Source organism: Adiantum capillus-veneris, chromosome 9, assembly GCF_014529385.1.
Source record: "Adiantum capillus-veneris isolate H3 chromosome 9, ASM1452938v2, whole genome shotgun sequence".
Taxonomy (NCBI): domain Eukaryota; kingdom Viridiplantae; phylum Streptophyta; class Polypodiopsida; order Polypodiales; family Pteridaceae; genus Adiantum; species Adiantum capillus-veneris.
Window position 1 is genome coordinate 104,019,041 of NC_140939.1, and position 17,344 is coordinate 104,036,384.

Below are 17,344 nucleotides of genomic sequence, written 5' to 3' on the forward strand. Positions count from 1 at the left end.
CGATTGTATTTCAAGTGACTATTCACAAGATGTCCTACTGCTAAAGCCGACATCAAGGGACAACTCTCCAGCCAAGACATCACCAGTTACTATCCTCGCAAATCATAATGAGGTAGAGAGAGAGAGAGAGAGAGAGAGAGAGAGAGAGAGAGAGAGAGAGTACCTGAGTCATCCTTCCCCTTTGTATGCAAGGTCTTTGCCATTGGGGATGCTGGGGAATCAGAGAGCTTCACCCTTTTTCGGGGCGGAGAAGAAGCAGCAGAAAGTTCAGGGGTCGACTTTGTTTTTGGTTCTCTCTTACCTCTGGCCCCTACGCCCCTCTTACCTCTGGCCCGTGCGTCCCGCTTCTCTGCATGCATGTTGACTGCCCCACTCCGCTTCTCTCCATGCATTTTGACTGCCCCACTCCCCTCAGAGCAACACTGCGTAAATGGTTAGGAAAGTGGATTCAGGGTGGTCTCCCTATTTTGAAATATTCGATGGATTCCTACACGTTTGAAAAGTTACACTCTCATTATGATTACAAGATATGCTTGTTGCCACATGATAACTAGCACAAAAGCATGACAAGTTAACATGCTTATACCCCATTGCTAAGATGGGAAAAGAACTCACATGGTACTGTTAGCTAGGGTTGTCGAGAAAAAAACGCAATGCTTGGCACTTTGTTAGTCAAGGATATGCAGAATAGGGGCAGGGCGAAGAAGCTCTGAACTGTTTTCAGTTGACGCAAAGCGAACGCATCTTTCCAGATGCAATCACCTTTTCTTGCATCTTAAAGACATGTCGCCATTTGGCCATCATTGCTGAGATGGACAAAAGGAACTTACATGGTACTATTAGCTTGGGGTTGTCGAGAAAAAACGCAATGCTTCACACGTTTTTAGTCACAAATACATCGAACACGGGTGGGGCAAAGAAGCTCTGGATTGTTTTCAATTGATGTAAAGCGAGCACATCTCTCCAGATGCAATCACCTATGCTTGCATCCTAAATACATCTGGCAATTTTGAAATCATTGCTAATATGTGTAAAAGAACTCACATGGTACTGTTAGTTCAGATTTGTCGAGAAAAATGCAATTTATCGCACTACCTTGCTCAACATGTAGGCCAAATGTGGCAATGCTAGAGAGCCAGGGGGCTGTTTTTAGCTAATGCATAGGCAGGGCATTTCTCCAGATGAATTCACCTTGACGGAATGTGGCACTATGCAAGATGTTGAAATGGGCAGTGAAATTTAGTTTTCAGCTGATGCGAAGTAAGCACATGTCTCCAGATGCAATCACCTACGCTCGCATATTGAAGACATGTGACAATGTGGCCATCATTGCTAAAACGGTGTTAGCGTGCAAACAAGAAGTAAAATGAGAACCTCTATAGCCTTTCATGCACCACACAGTTGGAAGGAAACACCATAAAGCCGCTGAAAACACCTATGTTGAACACCTGTAAAGTCGGGTGGGAAACAATCCTTACCGGAACCATGATTAAAATTGATGAAAACCAAGACCATAAAGATGAATCTTGTGTTGTGTAGACCTCCATAGAGTATCCATATGCTTGATTCTGACAACAGACAAGAGAGTTACAAGCTTTCGAAGTTGGGGTGTCTCTGAAACGCTCCAAAAAAGCTAGTCTCTATTAGGAAAATGGGTGTGCAGGGAATTGCAGCTATTAAAAAGGGAATTTCTTTGGCTCTTATCCCAAGGAATTTTCTCTCTCCTCTTAGCCGACATGGTTCTCTCCTTGGGCACCTTTTAATTGGTCCTATTTTGGCCTTTTTTGCGTGAAAAATGAGCTCTCGGTGACCATTTGACCAAGGAATGGGGTGGAAGCTAGTGTCCGGGGACCAAAAAAATGGCCAGGTTCCTGTCCAGGAAATGGGAACTCAAAATGGATGCCCTTTCCTCCCCCAAAGTCCACCAGCCCTCATGGCTAGGCAAGTGAGCTCCATTTTCTCCTTTGATTCAACCTTAGGGGGTACTCACTCCCCCCGTTATACCCTCCAATTTCCACTTTCTCCCCCCCATGTGGGATTACTCCATTGCCACTTGGCAACTCTCCCCAATCTTCCCAGCTTCCCAAAAATTCCCAGCTTCTCCCAAAGCATCAGAGAACTTCTCGAACAATTTTCCCTGAGGCATACCTTGCTGCTCCGGTCATCGAATGACGCACCGTAACACATGGCTATCTCCAAAAATATAAAACTTTAGCATTTATAATCTTATGTCCCCAAGTTGACCTAGATTCCCTTCTTGCATGCACCCACAATCACCTATTAAGTTGAGAACGCCCGCTTCGGATGCAATACGAGAGTAGTTTTTAACAAGTCGTCGTCAAAAACCTACATATCCTAATAAAATGTGCAACTCTTCTAGCTTTTTGGGAGAACGCATCTCCTAATGGCTTCCACTTTGGATTTATCCATATAGAATATGGAAGTTGAAATTACATGCCTCAAAGAATGAATTTCCTCTTTGAGAAAATCACATTGGGATTTGTTGGCATATAACTTATTTTTCCGTCTAACAACTCAAACACCTACTTTGGATTTTGTAAGCGCTCTATCCCAAAGGCACTATACACAATAATGTGAGTGAGAAACACGTTAAAAAACTTACTCAAATATGGTCTTAAGACACTGTCCATAAGCTTCATGAAAGTTGTTGGCGCATTGGTCAATTAAAAGGGCATAACCAAAAGCTCATAGGGTCCAAACCTTGTTTAGAAAGAAATTTTGGGTATACGAGCAAGCCTAATGGATACTTGATGATACCATGACCATCTCTATGTCTCTCTCTCTAGTTTTAGAGTTGATATGTGAATTTCCATAAAGTTCTGCGCTTTGAAAAATACTTGTCAGTACGAGAGTATCAAAACCAGCCCTAATAATACATGCCTGGCCGTTTCAAAAGTTCTTCTCCCCCCGTCCCCTCTCTCTCTCTCTAGTTTTTTCTAGTAAATCAGTGCATTTTAACAAAGTTCTTCCCTTTGAAAAATCCTTGTCAGTACGGGAGTATTGAAAAAAGCCTTAATAATACATGGCCGCTTCAAATGTTCTTTGCAATGTCCACAAAATGATCAGCACTCTATTCTACGATTTGGACCCTCAGACCGTTTCAAATGAGATCCTATAATTCTTGAGACTTTAGTTAGCATTAGCCTAGTATGTGACCAGGATTTTGAGAAAAGATTTTCGAGGAAAATCTAGCATGTGCCATGGAAGACTAAAGAGGAAAAGGGCATGTGCATGAAGTGAGATGCATGCCAAGTGGTACAAGGTCCAAGCGAGGGGCCCAACGAGGCACATGGGGCATGCTGCTGAGACATGTCGACACCATGGCAAGGTAAAGTGCATGAATTCGCTATCTTTTATTAAAACAAGGATAGGTAATATGCAACAAAGGTCACTTGGTGAGCTACCTCGGCAAGAGGAGAACCATGCAACTCCTTTTATCTTTTTTATCTTCAAATTTCAAACATAGGTGCTTACATTTGGAGCACGACCCCTTTGCTTTGCATTTATTGAAAATAGTCAAAAGCTTCTAGGTTGTGCCCCTACTAAGGAGAATTTGCAATCAATTCAACCTAGGAGAAAAATGTTGACCAAATATTTGCCAAGCATGACTTTTTCCTATACTATATATGTTGTAGCTTAAAAATTTCAGAGAAGGAGAGGGCATCCACATTAATGCTTTGACACAGTCTTATTGGCAACAGTTGTCCAAAAAACTCTAAATTTCATGTAATTCCACTTGCAAATTTTGAGATTTACCTCTACATTTTTAATTCAAAGGTGAGAAAACCTATAAATTTTAGAGAAAACCTATTGTAAAAAACTTCAAATATGATCAATTTATCTCTAGGATTTCTCATATGTTGGTTTTCCTAATTTTTGGAAAAAAAAATCTTTTTGAGCACTTGTTGGCAAAGTCCTTGACGATGTGTAGTTTAATTTTAGAAGATCTCTGAAGCAATTGACCTGGTCAATTTACAATACACCACATCTTCTCACAATCTTGTGTTGTGTTTGGAGTTATTACCAAATTTACTACCATGCATGCCTTGCAAACAAGAAATTCAATCATGTATTTGAGTCATTAAATAGAATTTGGTAGAGGAAAAAAAGATCGCTTATTATCAAAAAGCACTCACCCAACACTGATTGCCTAAAATGGGCATCCCATGTCCAATAGAGAACTTACCAACTATCCCTTGCAAGATTGAGAACTTCTTTCCTTGAAAGTACAACTGTGAAGATTTCAATCAATGACGATGAATACTCATGGAGAGCTTTGACCCTAGCTGGGTCATACCCTTGGAAATATCAATCCTATAGCCATAATCAATTCTATAGACTAAAAATGAGATCCTTGCAATTTGGAATCTTATTCACAACTGGATCAAGTTAAACGAAAGATTCTCTCAAGGTGGAATCATATTCACACTAGACCTTAAAATAATCTCATCTCCAATGAAAAGAGGAGATAAATTCTCAACACCAAAAAGAAGGTAGTCATACTAGATTCTCTTCGGTGTTGGAAACAAGAGATTAGCTTGTAGTTGATTCATGTCGTCCCATGAATTAGTTGATTGATAGGGAGGCCATGCCAACCCGCTACAAATAGAAAATATCATATGTAGTACAGTGCTCGTAGTGCAATCATATGCAGCGAACACAAGAAAATTTACCATCCTCAATTCATCCTAGACATAGTAGTTGATGTTGTAGCAAAAGTGTAACAATTATTCAATGGGCTGAATCCCACTGAATCCCACCGTACTAGCACGCCATACATGCATATCAAAAAAATAGAGTGATAAGCCCTTAGCTTCAATGACGGTGTCAACAGTGTGAGCCAATGCCATTTGCGCCTTGCACATTTTTTACTCGCATGGATACATCATAGTTTGACGTTGTCAAACGTAAAATGTGAGCTTACCCATACATTTCCAATTTGGCAAACTTGTATGCCACTACCCTTGATCCTAAGCCAATAGGTAGTGCTTTGACAGAAAGTAGAAGCCTTGTTTCTTGTTAAGTCTATCAAAGCAATTTGCTTAGTACAACAATGAAATCTTTTCCAAATGTAAGGTTAAAACACAAAAAAAAAAAAACTTGAGATTGTCTAACCCTGTTGCCCCTCTGTGGTCAAGTGTCCTAAAATTCAAAAGTAAACTCTTGCTTGAGAATGAAGTGCAGTTTGACTTTTTGTCTAGGCTTAATTTTGTCTCATATTGCCATGTATACTAAGAGCTACAGAGCTATCATATGAACCATGCATGCCATCTTAGCTTGGTTCATATTGACCTTTAGTGGAAAAACATGCAACATGTTGCAAAGTTTGTTTGCTAATAGCATATTCCACACTTTGGGAACTTCTATGAAATATCCATTAAGTTGAAGATGTGCTTTTCATAAATACATCAAAAAGATAAGCTAGGATAAAGCTTGTGATCATGGCTAAGATATGCTCTTGCTAGCAAATAGATGTCAAGGCAAAAGAAATTTGACCTTGTCAAGCTTTCATAAAGAATCAACCTTGTCGAATTGTATATCTTATAGAATCCTAAGATTGCCCTGTATTGAAAGATATAGCGCATGAAGCTTAGCTATCAACTGTAGCTGAGTTCAAATCCATTCTTGATGCAAGCAATTGTTTCTTTCCAAGATGGAATTGTATATAACTCTGCATAATTTGTTAAGTTCAAAATTGTAAACTGTAAATTGAACTTTCTTACCAACTTGCTGGAATCACCACACTTAGCACTAGAATTTGTATCACCCCTTTGTGTGGTTTACCTATGCAGGATGCCGCAAATATTTAGAAACCGTTTTTCACTTTGTAGAATTGTCTGGATCAACTTTAACTCAATTTTTTTTGCCCTAGAACTATGCCCTAGCAAAAATTCAAATCCAAAACTTGGAGATAGAAAGAGAGAGAGGCTACCGGTTTCATGTACAAACGATTTTTACTATCCCAAAAAAAAGAAATACTATGTTTGAAAAGATTTCAATGTGATTAATCTTTTATTGTATAGGACAAACCTTAAGGTTAGAAGGGTGTATGGTGTGACTTGTTGGAATTATTTCTAAAGGATTGTAGAGGGCTAAGAGGAGCATGGTATAATTTTCTCTGCATGCAACATGGAAAATTTTGGGACTTTTACATTGGTCGAGAGAGAGAGAGAGAGAGAGAGAGAGAGAGAGAGAGAGAGAGAGAGAGAGAGAGAGAGAGAGAGAGAGAGAGAGAGAGAGAGGGAGGAGGATGGAAGGTCAAGACCCTGTCACGCGCATACTCTATTAGGGTTTCATGGAATGCCCTATGGCTGCATGCAGCTATCTCAAGGAGCTTCATAGAGAGCAGAACATCTTGCCTTGGCCTGCATTTGCTTCACAGCCATGTCGAGAGACTGCCTGGGGGATCCCTCACGCAACAGCCCGCCGATCGTCTCCAACCACGTTTTCTTCTTAATAAGGTCCGCATTTGATAACTTTGAACCATGGCTCTTCCCACTTCATTCTGCTTCAATCCAAGAGAAGCCTCCATGGCTCGTGTTGTTGATAACTGTGAATTATTGTCCTACTGATGAATTAAACTCTTGTTTAAATGAAGTGCTAACTACTGACCCTCAAGTTCAAGGTCTGCTTAAGGTCACTCTTTCTGCAAAACGGTCACGAATCAGGTATCAGTATTTAAATCTAGCGCTATTGTGCTCTATTTCACTAGTAAACTACCTGCCCTAAATGAAATAATAGGGTTCCTTGATCAGGGCTTTAAACGGACAGTAGTGGACAAAGTTTTCTACAATAGTTCATGATTATACGAGGTGCTTTTTTTCTCAGCTAAGGACAAAAAAGATTTCAAATCTTCTTCTACAATAATTCTGTGTGGTCAGGTTGTTCATGTTCTCCCCTGGCAGCCAATCAAGCAAATTAAAGAAGAGTTTCTCTTCAAGTGTCCTGTTTGGGTAGATTTTATAGAGTTACCAGCTTTTTTATGGCCATGTATCATAGACTTGGCTGCTTCTCTTGGTAAAGTTTTGTTTGCCCCCACAATTAACTGCTTAACAGAAATAGAGGTTGTGTTATGTGGAATACTGACAAGAAAATGCCACACACTGGAAATTGAGTTGGAAACAATTGTTAGAATTGTCATATATCTTAAATGGGGGAAGCTATCTGACTCCTGTTATCACTGTGGCCATATAGGGCACTTTTCAAAAAAATTCCCTACATTAGTCAAAGGGAATGTGGGTTCCCTCTTACCCTGGAAGCAAACACTTAGTCCCAAAAGAGCAAATCTTTGGCAAAGTATTTGGTACTCAACCAGAGAAAAGTCCACCTACTCCTGCTCAAGGAGCCTCTCCTGAGTATGCTACTCCTCCTGGAAGATACAAATCGGCTCTACAGATGAATAAGCCAAAAGGTCCTTCCCGTGCAAGGAACCAGGCATCTCAACCTTCCTCATCCAAAAACCCTAGACATGGGGACAAAGGGAAGACAGGGGTTGATTCAAAAGGGCACAAGTTGTCTGAAAGAACCTTTAGGACGAGGCTTGGAATCATTGGATACACATCCCCAAATGTTTTTGATGTCCTCCAAGATGTCCCCTCACCTGATACACTTGTTGCCATAGATTCGGTAATATTACAACATTCTGCAATCAAAACAACACTGCTGCACATGTCAACCTAGAGGTCCATATGTTAGATAGTGTTAGTGATGATGACACTCAATAGGTCTTAGATACTCCTCTTTCATAATGAAAATTGCTCCATTTAATGTAAAGGGATTAAGCCACCCTTCAAGGCTTCTTGCATTTCAAAAGTGGCTCTTGAAATCTGACTTGGATGTGTGCATGGTACAAGAGCATAAGTGGCATGCCAAAGCAGGGTCGGTTATGCATTTTATGGGGTACACTCTCTTCTTTGGTGGAAAAAAAGGCCTCTACTTTGGCACTTGGACATATGTCAGAACCTCTCTGAAGCCCCAGTGGCTCTTAGATCACCCTTCAGGGAGATGCTCTATCATGCAGTTTGAATCTTCATGGGGCACAATGCAAATTGGTAATGTTTATGCACATAATGATGCTGGGATGAGAAAAGACCTTTGGAATTGTCTTGCTCACTTAGATTTGAAAACAAGGGGTTCTGGGTGGTGATTTTAACGTGGTTAACGTGGTCCAGTCTGCTGCTCACACGAACTCTTTGTCTACTGTTATGTCTTTGATTGAAAGTACTGAATGTGATAAACTTCAGGGGAAGATGCCCTAACTGATGCATGGGATTCAGCCACCAGGTCTTCTCCAGGGTTCACCTTTCACTCTCTATCTCATCAAGGCTCTTGGTCTAGATTAGATAGGATTTATTTAATTGGATCTTCTTGGTTGCCAAAATCTGAAGATATGCAAGTGGATGTCTCCTTTGCTTTTTCTAATCACTTTCCAATTGTATTACAGTTGAATGATGTGAATCTTGACACTGTGCTTTCATTTGGTCATTCTAAACCTTTGCTAATAAACAATTCAGTTTTGAATGACAAGCATTTTAGACATCACGTTGAACAACTGATTTAGCAAGCTTCTAAAATGCATAATAACCCTTTGTCTAGCTGGCTGTGTATAGTAGTTGGGATGCAACAATGTATCAGATCTGTGGGAAAACTTATCAAGCAACAAGGAAACCTAAAGTTGAAAAAGGCCATTGATATGGCTGAGACCCTGGTTGCTAAAGCAGGTTGCACTGCACTATGTCAGAAAGATATGCAAGACTTGATGGAAGCCAAAATATCTATTTTGGATTGGGAACTGGCTCAAACCAAAACACAGAGAATTTTGTGTAGACAATGGGTATTGGCAAATGGAAATGATGTCTCCAAAAGCTTTTATAAGAAATTGAGATGCAAAGACAAAAGGAAAAATTTGAGAGATCTTCATCAGGATGATGGGCCTCCTCTCACTAGTGGTTCAGAAATCCTTGAAATGGCCACTAAGTACTACAATGAATTGTTAAATGTCAAACCTAAAATCTCCTTGCAGAGGGATAATGCCATGCAAACCTTTATTGGGGCAGTGGATCCATGCATTGAACCAGTCACACAACTGCAAGGTTGGAATAGCCAATTGAAGAGGCTGAGATTCTACATGCTCTAAAAAAAATGCCAAATAACAAATTCCTTGGCATATGTGGGTTGTCCAAAGAGTTTATGCTCTCATTTTGGTTAAATCTAAAATCCATCATCTGCCCTTTGTTGAATGCAATCTGGATGGCTCAATGCATGGATCCTGCCCTTAAACAAGGGGTCAACAAACTTATCCCTAAGAATACCTTTCCAAAGACTTTGGCTGATTGGAGACCCATCACCATGATGGGGATTCTGTACAAGATTTTGGCCAAAACCATTGCAATCAGGATAACACCAGAGCTGAGAAAACATATTCATCCTGCTCAAACAAGGTTCATTAGTGGGAGATCTATATTCAATAATATACTCACTGTGCAACTGGGAATTGAACATGCAATAAATTCCAAACAAGACATGGTGATGTTTCAGATAGATTTTGTGAAGGATTTTGACATAGTGCAGTGGGACTTTGTCTCAACATCATGACAAAAATGGGTTTTGGGGCTAGAATCAGTGGATTTATAAACCTACTGGGACTTAATTCTTATTCTAGAATTGTTCTCAATGGTAGACTGTCAGCAAAGGTATACACAGCCAGGTTTGTCATACAAGGGTTTCCTATTAGTCCTTTTTTTTTTTGCTATTGTCACTCACCCTTTGTATTCTTACTTAGATTGCCTGGCTTCAAGTGGTCACCTACAAACCCTGCAACTTGGATAAAAGCAAGTATCAGGAAAGGGATTTGTTGATGATACCTTTTTTTTTTGAAAGCACACAATGTAAAAGTCATAAGATGTGTTAAAGTCTTGGATCTGTATGCATTGGCAATGCTGGCCTCAATCTGAATCTCTCAAAATCTACACTAATAGACATTTCTACCAGGTCCTTTGATACCCTGGTGTGAGCGGGATAAAAACACACACAACGCCTCTATAATGACCCGACACACACTCTTGGGGAGATACACACACACACACACACACACACACACACACACACTATGGGGCACCACTCGGCTTACACAACCCATGTGGACGAGACAGGGAACACACCTATGGAGTGAGAGGAGAGAGACTATTCATTTGCCCACTCCACACAGAGACACACACACACACACACACCCCCAAAAAACTCAGCTCAAAAGAGGAGAACTTCTGATATTTAGATACAAATGAGCTTGGGCCAACACCAAGGGGGAAAACAGCTCACTCAGTATGGGTAAAATAAGCCAGATACAATCACAAACTGGAGCAGAGATTTTCTCGTAGGAGAAACTTACACAGCCAAAACAGCAAAAAAGAGGGAGGAATTTGGCAAAATGGACAGAGCCATTGCGTCCGGAATGGCCCAAAACCCCACTCTACAATGTCAAAGTGCTCAAATCCGACCTCGGATGAGCAGTTTACGGCCAAAACAGACTCCAAGAACCCCAAAAACACACCTGCGGCTGTTCCTCCTCTCTTCTCCACGTTTTTTCTGGTCTTCTCTCTTTTTTTTCAGTTTCCACACTTAGCTTTATTACTTGGGCACCCTTGGCCTTTTAGATGACCTCAAACGGACCCCGAACAAGCCAAAAACTGACCACGCAGTGCATAGTTGTCACCTTTTTGCATCATCCGCAAACCTGGCACTCAACATTTTTCAATAATGCGTCTCGCCACCACGTGAAGTGGCCCCAAAGTATGGTCCTCATGATGACCTTTCTACATAATTCTCACAAGAAAACACCCACGTTGTGTCTGTACTTCTCCGCGTGCAAGTATTGACCCCATTCGCCCTCTTGACGCCACTAGATGCCATCGGACGCACCTGCTTACCTCATGTTGTCGGCCCGCGGATAGCTTCCTCGAGAAGTTTTATGCGCTACCAACTCCTCATTATTATAGAAAAAACACACTGATACTGGTAACGATGAAAATCCATGTACTATGTACATGTTGCCCTACCTGTACACATGTGGGCCCCACGTAACCACCTGGCTATGGAAAATGGGCAATCCTTTATTCAATGCACCATGCATGTGTATGTACATATGCGCAATCCCTTGCTCCAAAAAACTCCTGACATAATTTGCCCATCCCCTAGCCTGCTAGAGCATTCATGCTCAGTAGCAGCAACAAGAGATATGAGACTCGCCGCCTGGATCCCACACAAAAGCACTTTGCATTCCCTGCCTCAAAAAATTAATTAAGCTTCCACCTGGTTCCCAGGGAAAACGTGTAGAGATGCCATACATCAACCTTGCATCAAGAAAACCATCAATTATTTTGTCATAGACCTGCATGTGCAAATATCTCTCCTTCTCCATAGCCGAGAGGTCTCCACTGATCATTTGTGTCATCAATTCCTGCTTCTTTGACAATTCAACCTTGGTTTGCATCAGCCCTTCAATCACTTCATAAGGCCCTTCACTTTCATCTTCAACCTCATCTGCAAATGCAACTAAACCAGACTCCTGGATTTCTTTGTCCATCAAAAGAAATGTAACATCAGCATCCTCATCACTGCTGGTAGTACTATCACTGTCCTCGTCAGACACTGTGGAATAGTCTTCATTACTCGACTCATCTTCATCCTCATAAATCTCCTCCAATCATTTCCTTGTGTCCATATTATATAGCTTCTTGGCACCTGTCTTTCCATAAAGGCTAATTGTACCACGTCGCCAATCTTGAACAGCTCCCATTGCACGTAACCATGGTCTGTCTAGTATAATAGGATATGCTCCCAACCCTGCTGGCATCACATGAAAATCAACCACTGCCTTTGCATCATACGCCTCCACTTCTAAGCTCTTTACAACACCCAAACATTTTACTTTTTGATGGTTTGCCAATCTGATCCGGAAGCCTGACATCCCAGTCACTGTACGACCCATATTCTCAACACATGAATGTGTTATGACACATATTTGAGCTCCACCATCCACATAACCTTGTCCCATACTTTTTATTTTGTGCCACACATCTACTATTGGACAAATGTCTGGTAGCTCATCCATCGCCAACACCTTTACTGAACCTCTCTCTGGCTCTTTCTCCATTGGGTTAACCATCCTCTTCCATTGTCGCTTTAGTTTAGGCACCATCTCTATAAGCTGCCCAAAAGTAACATCTGCCTTCCTGCTTGTCAGATCCTCCTTCAAGTCATAGCTTAATTGCCCATCCCCTAGTGGAAAATCTAAAACATGAAACTTGCGACGAGCCCTTCTTTTCCTTTTGGCCTTAACATCCTCGCCTTCATGACTCTTTCCCTTCTTCTTACTATGACCTGGGGCACTTCTTCCTTCCTTTTCCTCTGTGGTCCTCTTCCCAATGGGCATCACTAATGTATCCTCTAGCTTTGATGCCTTCTCCAAGGTGACTATACTTATCACTTTTGTCTTTCCCTTTTCCTCTTGAGTTAACCCACTGGTTCCTTCATCTCCCTTAATTTTGATGCCATAATCATTGGACCTAGTTAGCACCTGTCTTGGCAATGGATACATATCTCCCCCCATCCTTGGTGGCTTATCACATTGAGGGCTAATGTGACCCAACTCTCCACAATTATAACATGTAGGCGTCTTCCTCCAGAACCTACCATTACTTTGTCCAACACCATTCCTGGGTCTTTCTTCAGCTCCTGGATGATTTGCAAACCTCCCTGGAACTCGATTATTTTCCACAGTACCTAGCAGGTTTAGGTTGAGATTCTTCATTAAGTCTACCACTTGCCTCATATCTTGCCTTAACACATCATCTTGCACTGCTGTAGTGACCACTAATGGCATAACCTGAGGAGTAACAACAACCAATGGTTCATGATGAACCCCTGGCATGCGACCTTGCGAAGAATCCATAGGCTAAAATTCAAACCTCATGGGCAAAGACTCCACCCCTAACTGGCTCATTTTCCTCAACTTCCACTCTTTGTTCCTTGCTACCTCTAGTGCATCTTCATATGTCCTAGGCTTCTTTAGCTCCACTCTCCAACGCTTATTCTCCCAAAGACCAGCCAAGAACCTGTTCTTCTTCATCATGTCAGGCGGGGGTACCTGTGGTGCTAAGGCCTTGCACATCCTCTCCCATCCCAATGAGAATTTACCTATGTACGCATTTACTGGCTCACCTTCCTTTTGCACTAAACCCCGTACTTCTTGCCACACTTTGTCAGGATCTTCTATCTTCACAAACTCCACTTCCAATCCATGCCTTAGATTGTCCCAACTCAATCTTACAGGTGGATTCGCTGCACGCAACTCCTCTTCAAATGCTTTGGACCAAACTCATGCATCACTCTTCAAACAAATTTGAAGAAGATGTAACATCTGTGCTGGGTCATGGATCTGGTTGCTAATGCATGCAACCTCCATATTTTCCAAAAAGTCTTCCATATCTTCATCACTTCTTCCATGAAACTCCGGATAAGAGAAAGCCATGGCTACCCAAGCTATGATGCTTTGAGAACCCCTTCGAACACACGTGCAAGAACCCAAAACTTTTGACTAACTCAATTCCCAGAAACTTCAATGGAGCTCAACTTTAGATAAGGACAAACACATGCACATCAAATGAGTTTTCATAGTTGATCATTGGAATTACAACAGGTAAAGGAAATTCCAGTATCTCCCTTAATCTTCTTGGCCCAAACATAAAGACTATGCACTGCTGGAAAAAAATCTTCCTGGACACATGAACATTTATCTGGATTCTTTGAGTTAAATGAAAAGGAGTGAATTGAGGGCCATTTTGATCATCCATTAAAGTCAACCATGAAGCTCCCAAGAAGGCACACCTGTCTTATCCTCTGATTTTGCCAAAATTTCAGTAGCATAACAGCATAAATGGCTCAAAAGACCAAAAGACCAGCCATCATAACTTGGAAAAATTTTGACAGAGTTTCCCCAGAAGTAGAGCAGTGAGAACCCAAAATATAGATTTCATATGTATGCATAAACTGCCAACAATAGAACCCGAGCATCAAATAGGACTCACTAGTACATAGCCTATGGCGAGGTCACGAAGAGGGTGCTCCAGCTACCTGTATCACCGAAAGGATCTCCACATTTGAGAATCCCCCAGCTCAATAAAACCTCACGCTATCGACCCTCACACGAAGGCTAATGCAAATCGCGTATAGTCAAGTCTTAGAAATGACTATCTTTCAGACCAAGTCTCAGAAATGGCTGGGACTGCCAAATAAAACCAAGTATGGCTCCACAAAGGCGTACAATTGGCAGTTTCCACAAGTAACATACAATCCAACAGACAATGCGCTCAAACAGGCGCCAAATGATGCATACCCACAACAGCGTTGCAAGTGACACCACTGCTAGTATATCACTGTACTCTAGCTACCTGTACCTGTGTGAATCACCTGTACCTGTACCTGTCTCTGTAACCTGCAACCTGTAGTCTGCAACCTATAATCCCGAATCTCGAAGCTTGAAGCTCGAAACAGAAGGTACTCGAAGAAGATCCTCCGTGGGGGCGCCAAAATAATAAGAGCGGGATGAAAACAAACAGAACGCCTCTATAACGACCCGACACACACTCTTGGGAAGATACACATACACACTATGGGGCACCACTCGGCTTACACAACCCACCTGGCCGAGACAGGGAACACACCTATGGAGTGAGAGGAGAGAGACTATCTGTTTGTCCGCTCCACACAGAGAGACACACACACACACACACCCCCAAAAAAATCAGCTCAAAAGAGGAGAAGTTCTGATATTTAGATACAAATGAGCTTGGGCCAACACCAAGGGGGCAAACACCTCACTCAGTATGGGTAAAATAAGCCAGATACAATCACAAACTGGAGCAGAAGATTCGCTCATAGGAGAAACTTACATAGCCAAAACAGTAGAAAAAGAGGGAGTAATTTGTCAAAATGGACAGCTCCATCGCATCCCGAACGGCCCAAAACCCCAGTCTACTATGTCAAAGTGCTCAAATTTGACCTCGCATGAGCAGTTTACGGCCAAAACAGGCTCCAAAAACACACCTGCGGCTTCCTCCTCTCTTCTCCACGTTTTTTCTGGTCTTCTCTCTTTTTTTTCAGTTTCCACACTTAGCTTTATTACTTGGGCACCCTTGGCCTTTTAGATGACCTCAAACGGACCCCGAACAGGCCAAAAACTGACCTCGCAGTGCATAGTTGTCACCTTTTTGCATCATCCGCACACCTGGCACTCAACATTTTTCAATAATGTGTCTCGCCACCATGTGAAGTGGCCCCAAAGTATGGTTCTCATGATGACCTTTCTGCATAATTCTCACAAGAAAACACCCACGTTGTGTCCGTACTTCTCCGCGTGCAAGTATTGACCCCATTCGCCCTCCAACCGCCACTAGATGCCATCTGACGCACCTGCTTACCTCATGTCATCGGGCCTCGGATAGCTTCCTTGAGAAGTTTTATGTGCTACCAACTCCTCATTATTATAGAAAAAACACAGTGATACTGGTAACGATGAAAATCCATGTACTATGTACATGCTGCCCTACCTGTACACATGTGGGCCCCACGTAACCACCTGGCTATGGAAAATGGGCAATCCTTTATTCAATGCACCATGCATGTGTATGTATATATGCGCAATTCCTTGCTCCAAAAAACTCCTGACACTGGTATGGTCAGGGAAAAGGTACCCCAAGGGGCATGTCTTTAGACACCTGTGGTATCCAATTGGAGTTGGAATCTCCCAACAGCGGCTTCAACAATAGGTGGTGGATAGGGTTCAAACTAAAATCTCTGCATGGCATTGTGATGAATGGCCACTTGATGATAGACTGAGAATTGTGCAAGCTATCTTTGTTCCATACATGCTGTTTTATTTACCATTGCTAGATTGGTCTCACAAAATGTATTGTGCTGATGTTTAAGTTCTTCTGGAATCTCAGATCTGCTTCTGCTGCACTTATTTCATGGGAAAAAATCAGCTTCTCATATGCATTGGGGGTGCTACATATACTCAAGCTGGGTTCATATGCACAAGCCAGGAGAGCCTTCTTGCTAAAACACATGTTGGCATCTAACACTGACAGGTCTCTTTGCATGTGGAGAATCATAGACACATCTGTTGTGTATTTTCATGGGGTGTGACAGATGTCCAACTCGGATAAACTTTTCACAGTTGCTCCTTTACAAACAGGCTTTGATGTTTCTAACATGCTTTTGAAATCCTGGAAAACAACATGCTCCACTCTCATAAGGAAAGGCAGAATAAGATACACTTGGAATTCACTGGGTGCAGAAAACATGTTCTGGAGTTTTGTTTTTAAAATCCCACCTGCTAAACTCGTGGGGAAGCCTACACTTTCCCTTTTCAAAAAGGGAATTGATCAAATGCTGCAGTTGAAAATTTTTCTTGCAGCAGCGAGAAGACAATATAAACTTGGACACGGATGCAGAGGACTATGGCATCAGTTGGGAGCTCATGTATATAGCCTGCAGATATTTGGATTGCCCAATATGCAGGACAGACACAAAGATTGGGTACTACCAGGATGCACAGCCAACTGGTGGTACTCTTCTTGCAGTTTTTTACTCAGCTATTTTAACAGACACTTGTATACATGATAGATGTAATAAACAATGGAGAATGCATATGAATCAGTCTTGGTGGATTAAAGTGTTGTCTACTATTTGGTCTATCCCTAATCAGTTCAAATTTAAAGTCTTTTTGTGGAAAGTATGCACTGATGTCTTGTCTACTGCTTCAAATCTTCAGAAAAAAGGCTTTACTGATGGCAAGTGTTGTGTATGCAACAAGGATGAAACTATCAGACATGTATTTTGGCACTATAAATTGGTTGCAGAATAGTGGAGATGGGCCAATCTTATGTGGACTACTGCTTGGGGGGGTGCAAGTGACAAAATTCAAACTTGTTTTCTCTAAAATAAATACTAATCAGGACACTGCATTGGAATTTTCTATGTAGTCCTTTAGAGTCTGGTTCCTGTGGTTTATTTGGTCTATGAGGAACATGGTGGTGTTTGAAAAACACAAAGGCTTCAATCACAATGTTCCAATGCCGGTAATCAGGGACAGGATGTTGGAAGACACAATGGCTTTGCAAGACAGAAAGCTGAAGGAGAGGGTACTGCATATTATTGGGAAGTTGAAGGTCTGATGAGACCAACATCTATACTTTTATATCATAATGTAAATATAAACTAATTCTTAGAGAGAGAGAGAGAGAGAGAGATGAAATACAAACCT